The 14,187-nt window shown below is 46.7% G+C and overlaps 1 protein-coding gene across 11 annotated transcripts in view; it reads right to left on the bottom strand.

The window, feature by feature from the left end:
- The window catches only part of BMAL1 (basic helix-loop-helix ARNT like 1), a 116,055-nt gene extending 104,577 nt beyond the window's left edge, over window positions 1-11,478 (bottom strand). For all 11 annotated transcript variants that reach the window (XM_049890459.1, XM_049890455.1, XM_049890456.1 and 8 more), the window contains exon 1: window positions 11,333-11,478. The gene's annotated coding sequence lies outside the window, so the exon portion shown is untranslated. The remainder of the gene's footprint in view (window positions 1-11,332) is intronic.
- Between the last annotated feature and the right edge of the window lie 2,709 nt (window positions 11,479-14,187).

Here is a 14,187-nt window from a genome sequence, read left to right as displayed (position 1 = left end):
TTAAATGTCTACCCATCCTTAAAGGTCTAGATCAAACCTATCCTCTTCCACAAAGCCTTCTTCCTTCCATGACAACCTGCAAAGATATCTCCAGTACCTAAAAGGGCAGCTCCTGTCCAGAGGCGGGATGAGAAGACAGAAAGGGATAGGAGTTGGTTGAATGGACACGGGAAATTTGGGGTAGAAAGGAGGAATGTGCACTCACATTATAGGGATAGCAACTGGGGTCACAGAACAATGTGTGTGTAAATTCTTGTATGAGAAACCAACTTGAGCTGTTAACTTTCACCTAAAGCACAATTAAAAAAAAAAAAGGCTATCTCTAGTTTCTGAATTCCTATAGCACTTAGTCTAGACCCTTTAATTGGTATTGCATGTGGCCTTGGATTTCTTCTACCTTAAGACAAACATATGCAGTAAATGAAACTCTAAGCTCCTTGGCCACACGACTGTGCTCTTCCTCTGGGCCTACCATGATGCCTTCCTATAACAGCTCCTCAGATATTTGTTGGCTGAATAAATAAATGTGTAGTACTATGCCCAAAGAAATATGCAATAAGATTTCTTTAAATTGATATGGCTCAGCTATTGATTTGCTGCACTTTGGACCCAATTAAAGGTAAGAAAGATGAACATCAACAGGACAAGGACAATCATGGTCTGCTAAACAACTTCTCTTTGATAAAGATACTGATACCTGGCCAACCTGAATAATATGAAAAACAAAGATGTGTCAAAAGGAAATGGTAACCTAACACCAAAGTATCTTGCAAGATTGAGCTCATGAGTCTGTATTGCTAGAGAGTGAAGGGAAGCTGAGGTTTTACCCAAGCAGAAGTCACTCATTTAACAACTATTTATTGAGTGGCTACTGTGCAGACACTGTCTTAGATCCTGGGGACATAGCAGAGAACAAAACAGACAAAATTCCTGCTTATATTCTAGCATCTAAGGATGAAGGCTAGGTACAACATCACTCTCTACATCCAATGAAGCCTACGAAACAACAACTCCTTGCACCAACACCCTGCTATGCCTTCAAGTGAAATAACAATAATAAAGGAACACACCATTCACAACTGACCAAATGGAGGCAGTGCCAAAAGTGTTCTGTACTCCCAGTGAGGTATCCTGCATTCTAGAACCCACTGGGTAGTTTTCTGGCATAGCACTCCGCATCCTAACTCATTTGAACACGACTAGTCAAGCTCTACACCACCCATCTGTCCGTTTGTTGTACTATGGTGGCTTGCATGCTGCTACGATGCTGGAGACTATACCACCAGTATTTTAAATACCAGCAGGGACAGATTTCAGCAGAGCTTCCAGACTAAGACAGACTAGAAGAAAGACTGAGCCATTCACTTCCAAAAATTAGCCAATGAAAGCCTTATGGATCCAAACAGAACACTGTCTGACTGGATTGCTCTGAACACATCAACAGGAGAGATCAATCGCTGAAGGAAGACATCATGTATGGTGAAGTAGAGGGCCAGCAGGGGTGAGGGAAACCCTTGGTGAGATGGATTAACACAACAGATGTAATGACGCACTTGATCATGTCGGCAATGAGGATGGCACAGGACTAAGCAAGGTTTCATTCTGTTGCACATAAGGTCACCAGGAGTCAGAGGTGACTCAAAGGCTGCTATCTATCCCTATCTAGTCAAGCTCTGCCACTATAACCACTTAAATATCAAACCTCTCAAATGGCAAATGTGGCTCACGACGTCAAAGACAAAACTTAGGCGTGGGGAAGGAGGGAGGAATGGTAGTTGGTTAAAGGATCAGGCAGTTTTCACCAAGCAAAGCCTGAGGTTCCTTTCTCCTTTGTAGCAGAAACCTCTTCTGTCATCTAAAGCCTTTAATTTTTTTTCCCCTTCTAGCAGGATACTGAAAATAGCTTTGCATATAACATTTAAAATTGTTTTTGATCCCACACTCTTTCAGCTCTTGCTCTCTCCCTCAAACCCATTCCATTCCCCAAGGGCATCTATAAGCATATTTCGTAAGTAAACCAGAGTCATCATTTTTATCCCTAAGAGTTAAAAAGAAAAACTGATTTGCATAATTATATGGAAGATAAGTAGGCCAAGAACACAGGAGCCTTATCTGGACCAAAAGTTCTAGGACAAAATTTCTTTCAACTCATCAAGAAAGATAGCAGATAAAAATCAAGGTTTGTTTTAAATGCATAACTACTGAGCATTATACGTGGGAACTTTCTGAGTTCCTCATTATTTATGTGCCATCTACATCTTAAAAAAAAAAATTGGAAGTTTGGACGATGAAATATATATATGTTTTCTGTTATGGTGAGAAAAAAGGATTTTATACCCAAAACAAACAAACAAAAAACCCCACTGCCATCAAGTTGATTCCGACTTACAGTGACTCTATAGGACAGAGTAGAACTGCCCCATAGGGTTTCCAAGGAGGAGCCGGTAGATTAGAACTGCCAACCTTCTGGTTAGCAGCCGAGTTCTTAACCACTATACCACCAGGGTTCCATAGCTAAAAGGGACCTGAAAAATCACAGTCCAATGAATGGCAACTTATTCAAAGCTATTCAGTAAGTCAGAGGCTGGGCCAAGATTAGAGCCAGGCCTCTTCCACCTCCCAGTCCACAGCTTTTACCACTGTCGTATTCATAACACATGAAACCAAATTCTAAAGGCACAGAGGTAAAAATCCCTTTTATAAAACTTTTTGATAGACTGGAAAACTAGTAAGAAAAGGTACACTAAGACAAAACGGTTCCACTAATGCTGACAGCAAATGACCTGTAGTGCTATAGAGGCAGGGGTCCAGCTTCAGAAAGTTTAATTCATGTCGATAATGTTTTTGTACTAAACAGTATGATTTCAGCTACCAAACCAAAAACCAAACCCATTGCCGTTGGGTTGATTCTGATTCATAGCAACCCTACAGCACAGAGTAGAACTGCCCTACAGGGTTTCCGAGGAGCGCCTGGTGGATCTGAACTACGAATCTTTTGGTTAACAGCCATAGCTCCAGTTACAGTGGACACTAAATGGCTTTTGTGGGCTTGCCTGAGAACTAAACTATCATTTAGTCATTTTTTTTTTTTTTTTACAGAAAAATCTATCTCAAGTTTCCACCACCTGTCTTATAAACTTTTAGAAGAAAACTTGTTAAGGTGGCTGTACATGTAAAACAAAATTCTGAGGCCCAAAGCTCTGCACTAAACATAATTAAAACAGTAATAGCTGGTGATACGTGCTAGAAGTACATTTATGAGAATACCATTCAAACCCATAATTTGTTTATATGTAATATAATGTTTTATTAAAAGCCTCTTAGCAGGGTACAGTAAACTAGTATTTATACAATATATAACCAAGGGCAAGTACTCCAATTCTGTAAGCAAGTATTTACAAGGAGGCCCTTCTAACACTGGGCTCAAAGCTACAAGGAGGACAAAAGAGGAAGAAACCACCTGCACACAAGGAAGCCATAACCCAGTTACACTGGCCTTTATTTTTCTCTAAAATATCAAGCTACTTCCAACCTCAGGGCCTTTGCACTTGCTGTTCTTCTTCCTGGGATACCTTCCCTCAGATCTTCCTGCAGCTGAGCTTTCAATGTTTTCTCCCTCGGCCCAAAGGCCACCTCCTAGAGAAACCTTTCCTGATCACCCAACTAAAGCAACCTCCTTCCCACCATTCACCATCACTCTTGCTTTACTCTGTTTTATTGATTTCCTGACACCTATCACGACCAGCAGTTAACAAGTTTAATTGCTTATTGTCTGTCTTCTCCTCTGGGACCCTGCTTTGTTCACTGCTGTCTCCTCAGCACCTATAACAGTGCTAGGCACATGGTAGGGCTCCAATAAACGTCACTGAATAAATAAACGAGTAGCACTGGAGAGTAGGAAGTGAGGACATGATAATTATTCATGAAATAATTTTTTAAAACGAGAGAACTAGCCATCCTGATTAAATACAATATGACAATATGCTAATTATGAAGTACTATTGCTTCTGAATGAAGGGCTGGCAATCAGCTATGTGAAGGCAAAGCAGAAACCCACAAGTAAAGGAGCATACAAACGGGCAATGTCATCACAGGAGGCTTTGGGATGGAGGGGGATTCATTGAGGCTGACAGACACAAGGAAGAGAGGCCTTTTGGGTCAAGGTGACAACTTGAGCAAAGACACACAGCAGGAGAGATCGTGGCATGGGGTGGCCTAGAAAGAGCGGGGGAGAGACAAGCAGAATGGAACCACAGGCAAAGGGTTGGGGCTGGGCACAGGGGAAGCAAGGCTGGCGAGCAGGAACAGGGTGAGATTCCGGGGGGCCTGGATGACTGGACACAGGTGTCAGCCACATGCCACCAGTGACAGGGCTGTTCTCAGAAGGCTAAACTGACTGCATCACATGGGGAAAATTGAAGGGAATAGAGGATGGGGCAGAAAATGGGTTTGAAGATAACCATGGTGGTCTAGGTATGAGGGGTAAAAGCAGCTTTCTCCATCTTCTTAGACATGAAAGAGGTGTAAGTGAGCAAGACTTCCAGGTGTGTTTCCCCTGGAAGACAATTTCCAGAGTACCTCTCATGGCAGATTTAGGCCAACTTCCCATACATCCTATCCCTGCAGCTCTCAAGGAGGATAAGAGAGGTTCACAATGATAGCTCTGACGGCAGGGCATGTCTCCGCGCCTTCCAAATCTGAGATTAATTACACTCAGCTTAGCCTGCGTTTATTACCTTTTTATTCTCTGGGGAAAAAAGTGGTATCTAATTTCACTGTGCAGTATATACTTGAAGATTATATAACACATTTTTATGTAAGAGGTTCTTGACATAAAACAATGTTTCCCTTACTATCTAAATGTATTTGGGTGGGGTGGGGCAACTGGCATTAAAAATATATACATACACACACATACACGCCAAGGCTACAGAGTCTGTCTTTAGGATAAGGAATCTGGTAGGACAGGAAGAAGGTGAGAGACATCAGAAAAGGTCTCCTCCCCAGCGAGGAGCTCTGCAGATGGCTAGGACGGTGAAGACAGTGAGTTATGTTTGGACATTCATCTCACACAAGAAGCTGCCTGGGGAGGAGCTGGCTGAGCCACACCAGCCACGTCAGAGCAATGCCACAGAAAGGCAGGACAAACCAAGAGAGACAGAAACGCACAAGAGGTGAAAAGACTGCTCGCAAGCACTTCTACGGTAACATCCAAGGAGTCCTGATGGTGCAACGGCTGCTAACCAAAAGGTTGGGGGTTCGAACCTACCCAGTGGCACCGTGGGAGAAAGACCTGGTGATCTGCTCCCATAAAGATTACAGCCTAGGAAACCCTATGGGGTAGTTCTGCTCTGTCACATGGGGTCACCATGAGTGGAAAATCAACTTGACGGCACCTAACAACAACAATGGTAACATCCAAATGCACTTACCTCCTGCTCACAAGGAACTGTGTATCATGCTTGTCAACACAAGATTGGTTGCCAATGACTGTGGGCCTACTAGGCTTCTGGCTCAGTGCTGGGCTCTTCACATACGTGAGGTCACTTCCTCCCAGCAGGCACCTAGTACAGTGCTTAGAGAGCAGGCTTGGGAGTCTGTTGGCCTATATACAAACCCTGCTCCACCCCATACCAGCTGAGTGACCTTGGGCAATTTACAAAACCACCTCACTTGTAAAATAACGATAATAATCAACCTACCTCATGGAGTTGTTATGAGGATGAAACGAGTTAATAAACATTAGGTGACTAACATACTTGCTGGCACAAAGAACGTGCTTAATAAATGTTAGCTGTTATTATCATTCTCATTATTATTTCTACTTTGCAGTTGATACAACTCAGGCCCAAAGAAGCTACCTAAAGCGCCCAGGCCACACATTTCAAACAGGAGCTGAAGGGATAAACGCATGCAAATGTTTTACTCAGTATACGTACAAAATCCAGCAGGTAGGGTATTAGCCAGGATTCCCTGGGTGGTGCAAATGGTTAAGCACTGGACTACTACCCAAAAGGCTGGCAGTTCAAACCTACCCGGAGATGCCTCGGAAGGAAGGCCTGGCCATCTGCTTCTTTGAAAATCTTAGGGGCTGCAGTTCTAATCTGCACACCTGGGGTCACCATGAGTCAGAATCAACTTGAAGGTAACTAACGGCAACAACAACAGAGCATTAAGCAGAGTATTAAATTAGGCAGACCATCCATGCCCTTCTTTAACCATGCTAGATAAACATAAGTTTATAATATTTAAAAGGACAGCATGTACTAAAGTAAAAATCATTTTCCATCATATGCCAGCAGTCAACATTCCCCTGAAGCAAAGATAACTAAAGCTTATCCAATCTCATCTCCCGCCAAGTTAGGTCCACAACTCAAATCCTCATTCCCTCCAGACTTACCTACTGAGGACTGTGTCCACTAGTGCCCCTGCTGCATCCCTCATCTGGTTCCCCCACCTCTCCACAATGCGAATTCCCCTCCCCTCCCCCTACTAAGCCCCTGAGTGCCTCTCCCATCCCGTCTCCTCCTCAAGATTTTTCAAGATTTTTAACTGAGATGTGTATTGAACCAGCATGTCCTGAAGGCACCCTGTGCCTGTCATTTTGTGAAAACCAAGTCTGAGTGAGCAGATGAGCTATACTCAGGGACATCCCAACACAATGTAAAATGTATCCATACCCACAAGAGAATTCAGAGCTAGCTCAAGGGCTGGGAGATACTTCTGCCAGCTGTGGGGAAGAAGAAAAGCAAAATGAAGAAATAGCTCCTGGAGGACGCCACACTTGAGCTGGGTCTTAAAGCGTAGTAGGATTTGGGCATGTGAAGACTGGGCGGGGGGGTGGGCAGGGGAATGGAATGGGCCAAGGGCTGGGGCAGGGAACAGACAGTCCTTCAGCTTGACCAGAGAGTCCTGTGTGGACAGCAATCTCCAGTAGACAGGTGGGCTGGAAATGGATAATTGGACATATCAGGCCAAGGACCCCAGGTGAAGCAACAAGGAGCAGCATTATGGACAGCAAACACTCATTGAGCATTTATTGTGTGCCATGAATACCTTGTTATGTTTTAACTCATTTCATCCACATTAACTCTTTGAGGTAAACCCCCCAAAAAACCTAAGGACTACTACAACTACTAAAATGCCAGTTTTACAGATGAGGACACAGAGGCATACAGAGCAAAAGCAATTTGACTGCAGACCATAAAGCTAGTGAGAAACAGCATTACCTACTGGCCATAGTCATCCTATAGGACAGAGCAGGACTACCCCATAGGGCTTCCAAGGAGCAACTGGTGGATTCGAACTACTTGTCTTTTGGCTACAGCCAAATACTTAACCACTGTGCCCACCACGGTTCCTAGGAACAGTGAGAGGATATGAAAATCTGACTCCAGAGTCTACACTCTGAACCACCCGACAAAACCACCTCTCAGGACAGTTTAAGGATTGAAGGGATGCCGGCTCCAGGGCATTGTGAGGATTAAATAAAATAGTGCTTGTAAGCAGCGTGCTATAATTCCAAGGCCACAAATCTAGCCACAGGCTGCCACGAATGTCTACAATGTACCTGCCAGCAGCTGAAGCAGGAGAAAGAGGTCAGGCAGGACTGGTGATAAGATCCTGGGCCAAGAGGGGCAGTGAGAAAAGCGAAGCCAGGACAGACCTCTACCTTTACAGATGCAGGAAGAGAATCAAGAAATGAGTATGACCTGGAGGCAGAGGGAGGAGGGAGTTTTAAGAAGGAAGGAAAGACAGGTGGCTTAAAAGCTGCAAAAGGCGCCAAAAAATAACCATTTAGGGCTCAGACTGGACCCCTGGAATTCACGACTTAAAGTTTTTGGAGATCTTTGAGAAAAAAACACAAAAAAGAGTGGTAGAAAAAGAAGTCAGTGGGCAAGGGCTAAGGATGGAAATGGAGATGAGAGTGGAGGAGGTGAATGTTCACAGCTCTGGGAGGTGGACTCAGAGGGTACAAGGTATAGACACATGTAAACCGCCTGGTGCACAAAAGGCTAACAATGGTCTACCTCTTCCCCTCTAGTCCTTCCTCTCCTAAAGACAAAGGCTTTTTCTCAGGTTGGTGGGGAGGCTGAGGACAAAGGTTACTTCAGTGACAGGCCCCTGGCAGGGGTGGGAGAGAGTGGCAGTTGGCACTCAGGGAGGGCTTCCTGTGTGCCAGGCTTTTACATGCATCCTCTTACTGAATTCTCACTGGCACTCTGTGAGGCAGGCACTGTCAGTACACCACAGAGGAGGAGCCTGACGTCAGCGGAGCTAAACATTTGTCCAAGGCCACACAGCCCAAAACCAAGTGCCAGGCCCTTCTGCCTCCAGCACCCAGGTTCTTACCCACAGTGATGGCCCAAGAAGAGGGAACAGAGGAGAAACGCACTTGCTTTGTCTGAACTTGGACAGGAGAGGAGACAGTGAGAAAAGAGGATATTTTTGAGGTGTCCTGAGAGACAGAGACGCGTCTTGTTTTGAGAGAGCGAGCAGGGAAGAAGCAGGGTGGTGTTTGGGGTAAATTTGGGTCTTCTGATAAAGTGGCAATGAGGAGAGAGGACTGTGAAGGGCATCCTGCCTGCTTCTGGGCTCCTAACTAAACCTCAAGGCCTGCAAAGGGCTTTTTACTTCCCCACAGGTGCCTACCAGGGTGCTAACTAAAATCACTGCCTGTGTAACTGTAACATCTTCAGAGGCAGAAACTGTTTCTTTAATGTTGACTTTCTCCAGCCACAGTGAGAGCTAAGGATGGAATCACAAAATGGAGAAAACTCCTAGAAGGAAGACAAGTCTTACACCAAAAAGAGATATTATACATTTCATTTCTGCATATTCTTATGCATTTTCCTTAATGTAGCCAAGCTTCTCTACTGTGTTTGCCCACCTTTTAGTACATATATTGCATAGGAATTGTTGGTATAAAGGGATAAATCTGAAAGCGCGGTCACTTCCTTCCCCTGCCCTGTGGCACGCAAACCTCTTCTGCAAATAGCAGGCAAACTCGTGAGTAGTCATCGTTTCATAAATCATTTGAAATGGATCCTTTAAAACACCATCTGTTGATCTGTTTAATTTTCCTGTGAAAATAGGACTTTAGCTCAGATGTTCTGGAAGTTCTAGCAGGTAAATATCAACCTGAATTCAAATGCATGAAATACTTAGAGACTCACAGAACTTTAGAGCAGAAAAGAACCTCTCAGATCATGTACTTCAACTGCCTTACTTTCTGAAACAAAGGGAACCAGAGAGGTTCAGTAACTTGCCCCAAGTGGCACAGCCACAAAAGCTTGAGTCTCAGCTAAAACCAGGACTTCCATCTCCTAACTTTCAGGCTAGTGTCCTTCCACTTTACCTACCCCTTTTTAAACTTCAGGGATTGGAATAAAGTACAATTTTAAGTATAGTTTCAGATTTTTTTATTATTGTTATTATTCACTGGCTACATCTAAAAATAAAAACCAAAATGCCTCTATAGATCCAGCTTCAGATGATACAGGTAATTTCAAATCCTGCCTATAGCAAATTTTAAAGCCTTCTAAATATGTTTACCAAACTGTCTTCAAGACTTGTCAATAAACTCAGTAACAAAACATGAACTGAAAGATCAGGTTTTGTATTTTAAAAAACATTTTGGAATTTCGTTGATATGGAAATCAAATTTGTGTGACCCCCCCCCCTTTTTTTTTTAAGTCCTGCAAGCACGGAGAGCATTATTCAAAACTGCTCCGGAGCAGCAAGGCTTATTTTAAGCTCATGATTCAACCGGTACATTAATTAAAAACTCCACCAACCCAAATTGACAGATCTTGATATCAATGGGACCAGAAGAATTAAAATAATAATTGTCATATAAAAATAGATTTAAAAGGGGAACAGCAGTAGATGTCAGGAAGACAAATAACAAGCAAGCGTTGTGGGGGAAATAAGATGCATATAATGAGCAGTTTTTATGGATTTTTTTTTTTTTTTTTTAACGAAGGTCCTGGAAAAACGGGTAGAGTCAGGAAGCTTCTTCATAAATACCAAATCTGATTTTTGGAAGCCGGGTGAGAGAGAAAACTTGGCTAGTTAATACCCTGTTGAGAAGGAGCAATGTAAGAAGAAAGAAGAGACTGCAAGTGCCAAAACAACCGCAGGTGACCGGGAAGGGGCCCGAGATGGGAGAGGAGAGGGGACATTCGGGTGAGGGGTGTCAGTGAAGTTAACCGGCGAGCACAAACTTGATAACTGAGGCCAATGCCTAGTGCAACCCTTCCTTCCCGGCGCCAGCTGTCTGGCACCTGCGTGCGCCCCGCAGCCACTCTCACGTCTCTCTCGGGGCAGAGGACCCGCGCCCCACAAGTCAGCATTAATTTCTATTTTCCACTTCTTCCTGCGAGCAAACCGGAGCTCTTTTGGCAGTCAAGGCCCGGCGATCGCGCACGGAAGCCTTCCCTGACATCTGTCAAACCCGAAGCTTGAGCGAGCCTCGCTGCGCCCTCCACGGGGCTCCAGGGCCGGCGGTGGGCGCGTACCTGGGCGCCGAGCCATATCCCCGCGCCATCGGACACCTGCTCGCAGGCCCACGGGGGATCCTCCCCGGGTTGCCCAGGATCCGGAAGGCGCAGGCCAGACGAAAGTTCGCAGGCTGGGATCGGCCCCATCTCTGGTCGGGGATTCCCGGGTACAGCGCCAGCCTCCGCGTCCAGCCGAAGGGGCGCGCAGGCTCGGACCCCCTAAGTCCGACGGAGACGCTCTCCCCACCCCCACTCAGACCCGTGGGCTCCCGAAAGGGAAGTGGAGGAGAGGGGGAGACTGGGCAGAAGCGGCATCGCTAGTCCAACGCCCTTGAGGTGCAGCCGCTAAGGATGCTCCCCTCGGGGGTCCTCCCAGCTCCCGGGGATTCAGCCTTAGACCCGCCACTCAGCCGGGTTATTGCTTCCAAAGGGCGGAGCTATCCCTTTAAGAGACAGCTGGTTGCCCCTTCTCCCCATCAGGTAGCGATGCCCGGGGCGGGGAGGTGGGTACTCCCGCGGACACTCTGCCAGCTCCTTGAAGGGCGCCTGCGGCACCTCTGCCCGCCCTACCCCGCACAGCCAACCCCCGCGAGGAAGGATGGGGGCGGACGGGCGCGGCGCCTTTAAGGGGTGCAGCCTCCCCGCCGCCCGGGTGGGGGCAGGGAGCGGGCACGGGCCCTTTAAGGCCGGCAGCGGGCACGTCGGGCAGGGTTCCCCGGCGGCCGGCTGCGCCCCGGGCGGCGGCGGGGGCACCGCGCTTGCCAGGGTGGTAACGGCCCCCGACGGGGTGCTCGGGGCCGTGCGCTGGCCGTCGCTGGGCCGACACTCACCTTGGCTCGCCAGGAGCGCCTGCGCTCGCGCTCCCACTCGGGTCCCGCGGCGGCGGCAGCGGTGAGTCCGGCGCGGGTAAACAGGCACCTCCGTCCCTGACCTACTTTCTGCCTTCCCTAAATGTCGCACCACTAACCTACTTTCCGACCAATCCGCTCCCCGCCGGCCCAGGCCCGGCCCCCCGCCCACCAATCGCTGTGCCCAACCCCCCTTCCCCGCCCACCAATGGAGGAGCCGCGGGGCCCGGATACCTGCCTCTTCCCGCCAGCCAATCCGGGCGCCCGAAGGGAGCCGGTCTCGGCTGTAGCCACTGGCCAATCCATGCGCGGCTGAGCGGCCTGCTGGCCAGTTGGATGGCAGCTAGAGAGGCCACTGGCCAATGGTGAGGCGGCGGGGGCCGGTTAACCTGCTACTTTCCCGCCACCAATCACTCCGCGCACAGGAGCGCACGCCCGGAGCAGAGGACCAATCTGTGCGTTCTCTCCGGATTTCCTCGCCACTGCCCTTTTCCTTTCCGCACAGGTCTCCCACTCGCAGTGATAACTGCGGGTGCAGACGCAGCGCTCCTTGCAGTCGTCTGGGATGTGTCCCTGCCTTGCGTCTAGCTCACCGCTCTCACTCCTTTCCCTTCTTCACTTCGGGAGCCCTGACTAAAAGTAGCATTTTCTCCCTCCCTTTCCTCCAGCTCCATCTAGGAAACCAATTTTGGGAACACAGAGTGCCAGACCCTTCCTAAAACGCCCGGGTTTGCCAAAGTCCAAACAAGACGACAAATAGTATTTCTGGAAGCCTTTTCCACCCCGAGGACTCCAAGTGTTCTTACATTCCTCTTCGTCTTGACCTCCAAGCGTTCCACTGGAGCTGTCATTCTCGTCTTTCAAAATAGAAAACTGAAGCACGGGGCGATTACATTGCATATCCTTCCAGTAGCCAGGTTCTGAGCACCTATCGTGCGGCAGACCCGCCCCAGGGGCCACGGTTTCTGCTGCAAAAAGCAGTCAAGGATGAGACAGAGGGAAATGTCACAGAAAAGAAAAATTCCGTAATTAGACTTGGATGCTAAGGGGAGAGAGAATCTGTCTTATAATCGTCTCAAGCACTTAGCAGAGGGTCTTTAGCACAAAGAACCCCCAACCCTTCTAGATATTAAACTCCCTGAATACAAGGACGGTGTCGTCTTTTTCGTTATCCGCTCGCCCCTCCTTGTAAACTAACCCAGTATAAAGAGGGGTGGGGAGGACTGGCACATGTCAAATGCTCCATAAATGTTTGTTGACTGGATGTCTTCACGAATGGAATTAAATCACTTGACCCAATTCTGGGACCCAGACTAGCCCCTATAACCTGAGAATTCTAACCTTGTAAATTTCTTTAACACAGACACTGCATTTTAATTGTTGTGAACTCATCCCCCAACCCCAGTTCATTGCGGATAGCAGAGTGGTTGCCCAAAAGTCTTTATGGATGGATACTGTTTTCAAAGCCAACCGACTTTATTGGGAACTTACTACTATTCCTGGGTTTCCATGCAGGTGAAATCTTGTTGCCTATTGCCTTGTCTCTGCCCCCATTTCTTGAGGATACCACTTTAATGTAAGTGGGACTTTAGCAATGCACTTGACAAGATATTGCGGTTGAAGAAATATGGGCTTGATTCTAGTATACTTGGGTTAATAATGGTTAAGTAGCCATAACCTAAAGATGCTGACTAATGAATCCATGTTGACCTGAGGAAGGGTAGAAGGAAACAACATTCATGCAGCATCTACTGTGTGCCAGGTACTGTGCTAGGTGCTTTCTCTGCATTTTCTCCCATAATTCTAACAATCAGTCTGTGAGGAAGGTACTATTGCCTTATTTTACAGATAAGGAAACTGAAACCCTGAGTTTAACTAGCTGGCTCAATGTCACACAGTAGATGGCAGAGCCATAGTTCAAACCAGGTTTATTTGACTCCAAAGCCTCCATACCATACTGGTTATTATGAGCCCAGCAGAAGGCTCTCTCCAAGCCCCAGACCTCAGGACTTCTGTCAGTGACTTGAATGAAAACCCAGAGGAGTTGCATCACATTTTCAGATGACACATGGCTTGGAGGGGATGAGACACCATTACATAACATAAGCTGAATCCAATATTGGAGCAATGGGTTGACTCTAACAGAAATAAATGTGGAGTCCTGCCCTGGAAAACCAACTGTTGAATGGCATACGAGAATCAGAAATTTCTTTGCAGATGCATGTGTAAGCAAGACTATAGGGTCTTAAGTGACAAATAATCTGAGTCCACAGTGAATTGTAGCTGCCAAAATAAATGAATGCTATCTTAGACTGCATCAGTAGAAGTCTGATATCTTAGGCAAGATAGGTGTTATAGTTCCTGGTGCTGGTCAGTAGCACGTGGAGTTCTGCCTGCAATTAAGGCTTGGCAAAGAGAAATTATTTATATACACAAGGAAAGGGACCAGGATGTAAGGAGGTTGGGAACTATGTCACACAAGGAAAGATTAAAGGAAGCAGAAGGTTTTGCCCCAGGGGATACAAGGTAACTGTCTTCATATATTTGAAGAGCTGTCAAATAGAAGAGTAATTAGACTTGTTCTTCAGGGCCCTAAGGGTGGAAGGGGGACCCATGAGTGGAAACTCCAAAATGAATCAATGTGAAGAAGTTTCTAACAATTAGAGCCTTCTGTGTTCTGGTAAATTGTGGGTTTCTTGTCACAGAAAAGATCCGACCAAGAATCGGATGACCATATCGTGGGATGGGGGATGGACACTGCCTCCTTGAGATGATGTGGTTCTAGTCTCATACACTTGTTTCCTCTTTTAAAGGAGGTCACCCCGTCTTTTCCTATC

This window comes from Elephas maximus, chromosome 7, assembly GCF_024166365.1.
Source record: "Elephas maximus indicus isolate mEleMax1 chromosome 7, mEleMax1 primary haplotype, whole genome shotgun sequence".
Taxonomy (NCBI): Eukaryota; Metazoa; Chordata; class Mammalia; order Proboscidea; family Elephantidae; genus Elephas; species Elephas maximus.
The sequence above is the reverse complement of the archived record's forward strand: the minus strand, read 5'-3'. Positions and strand labels throughout refer to the sequence as shown.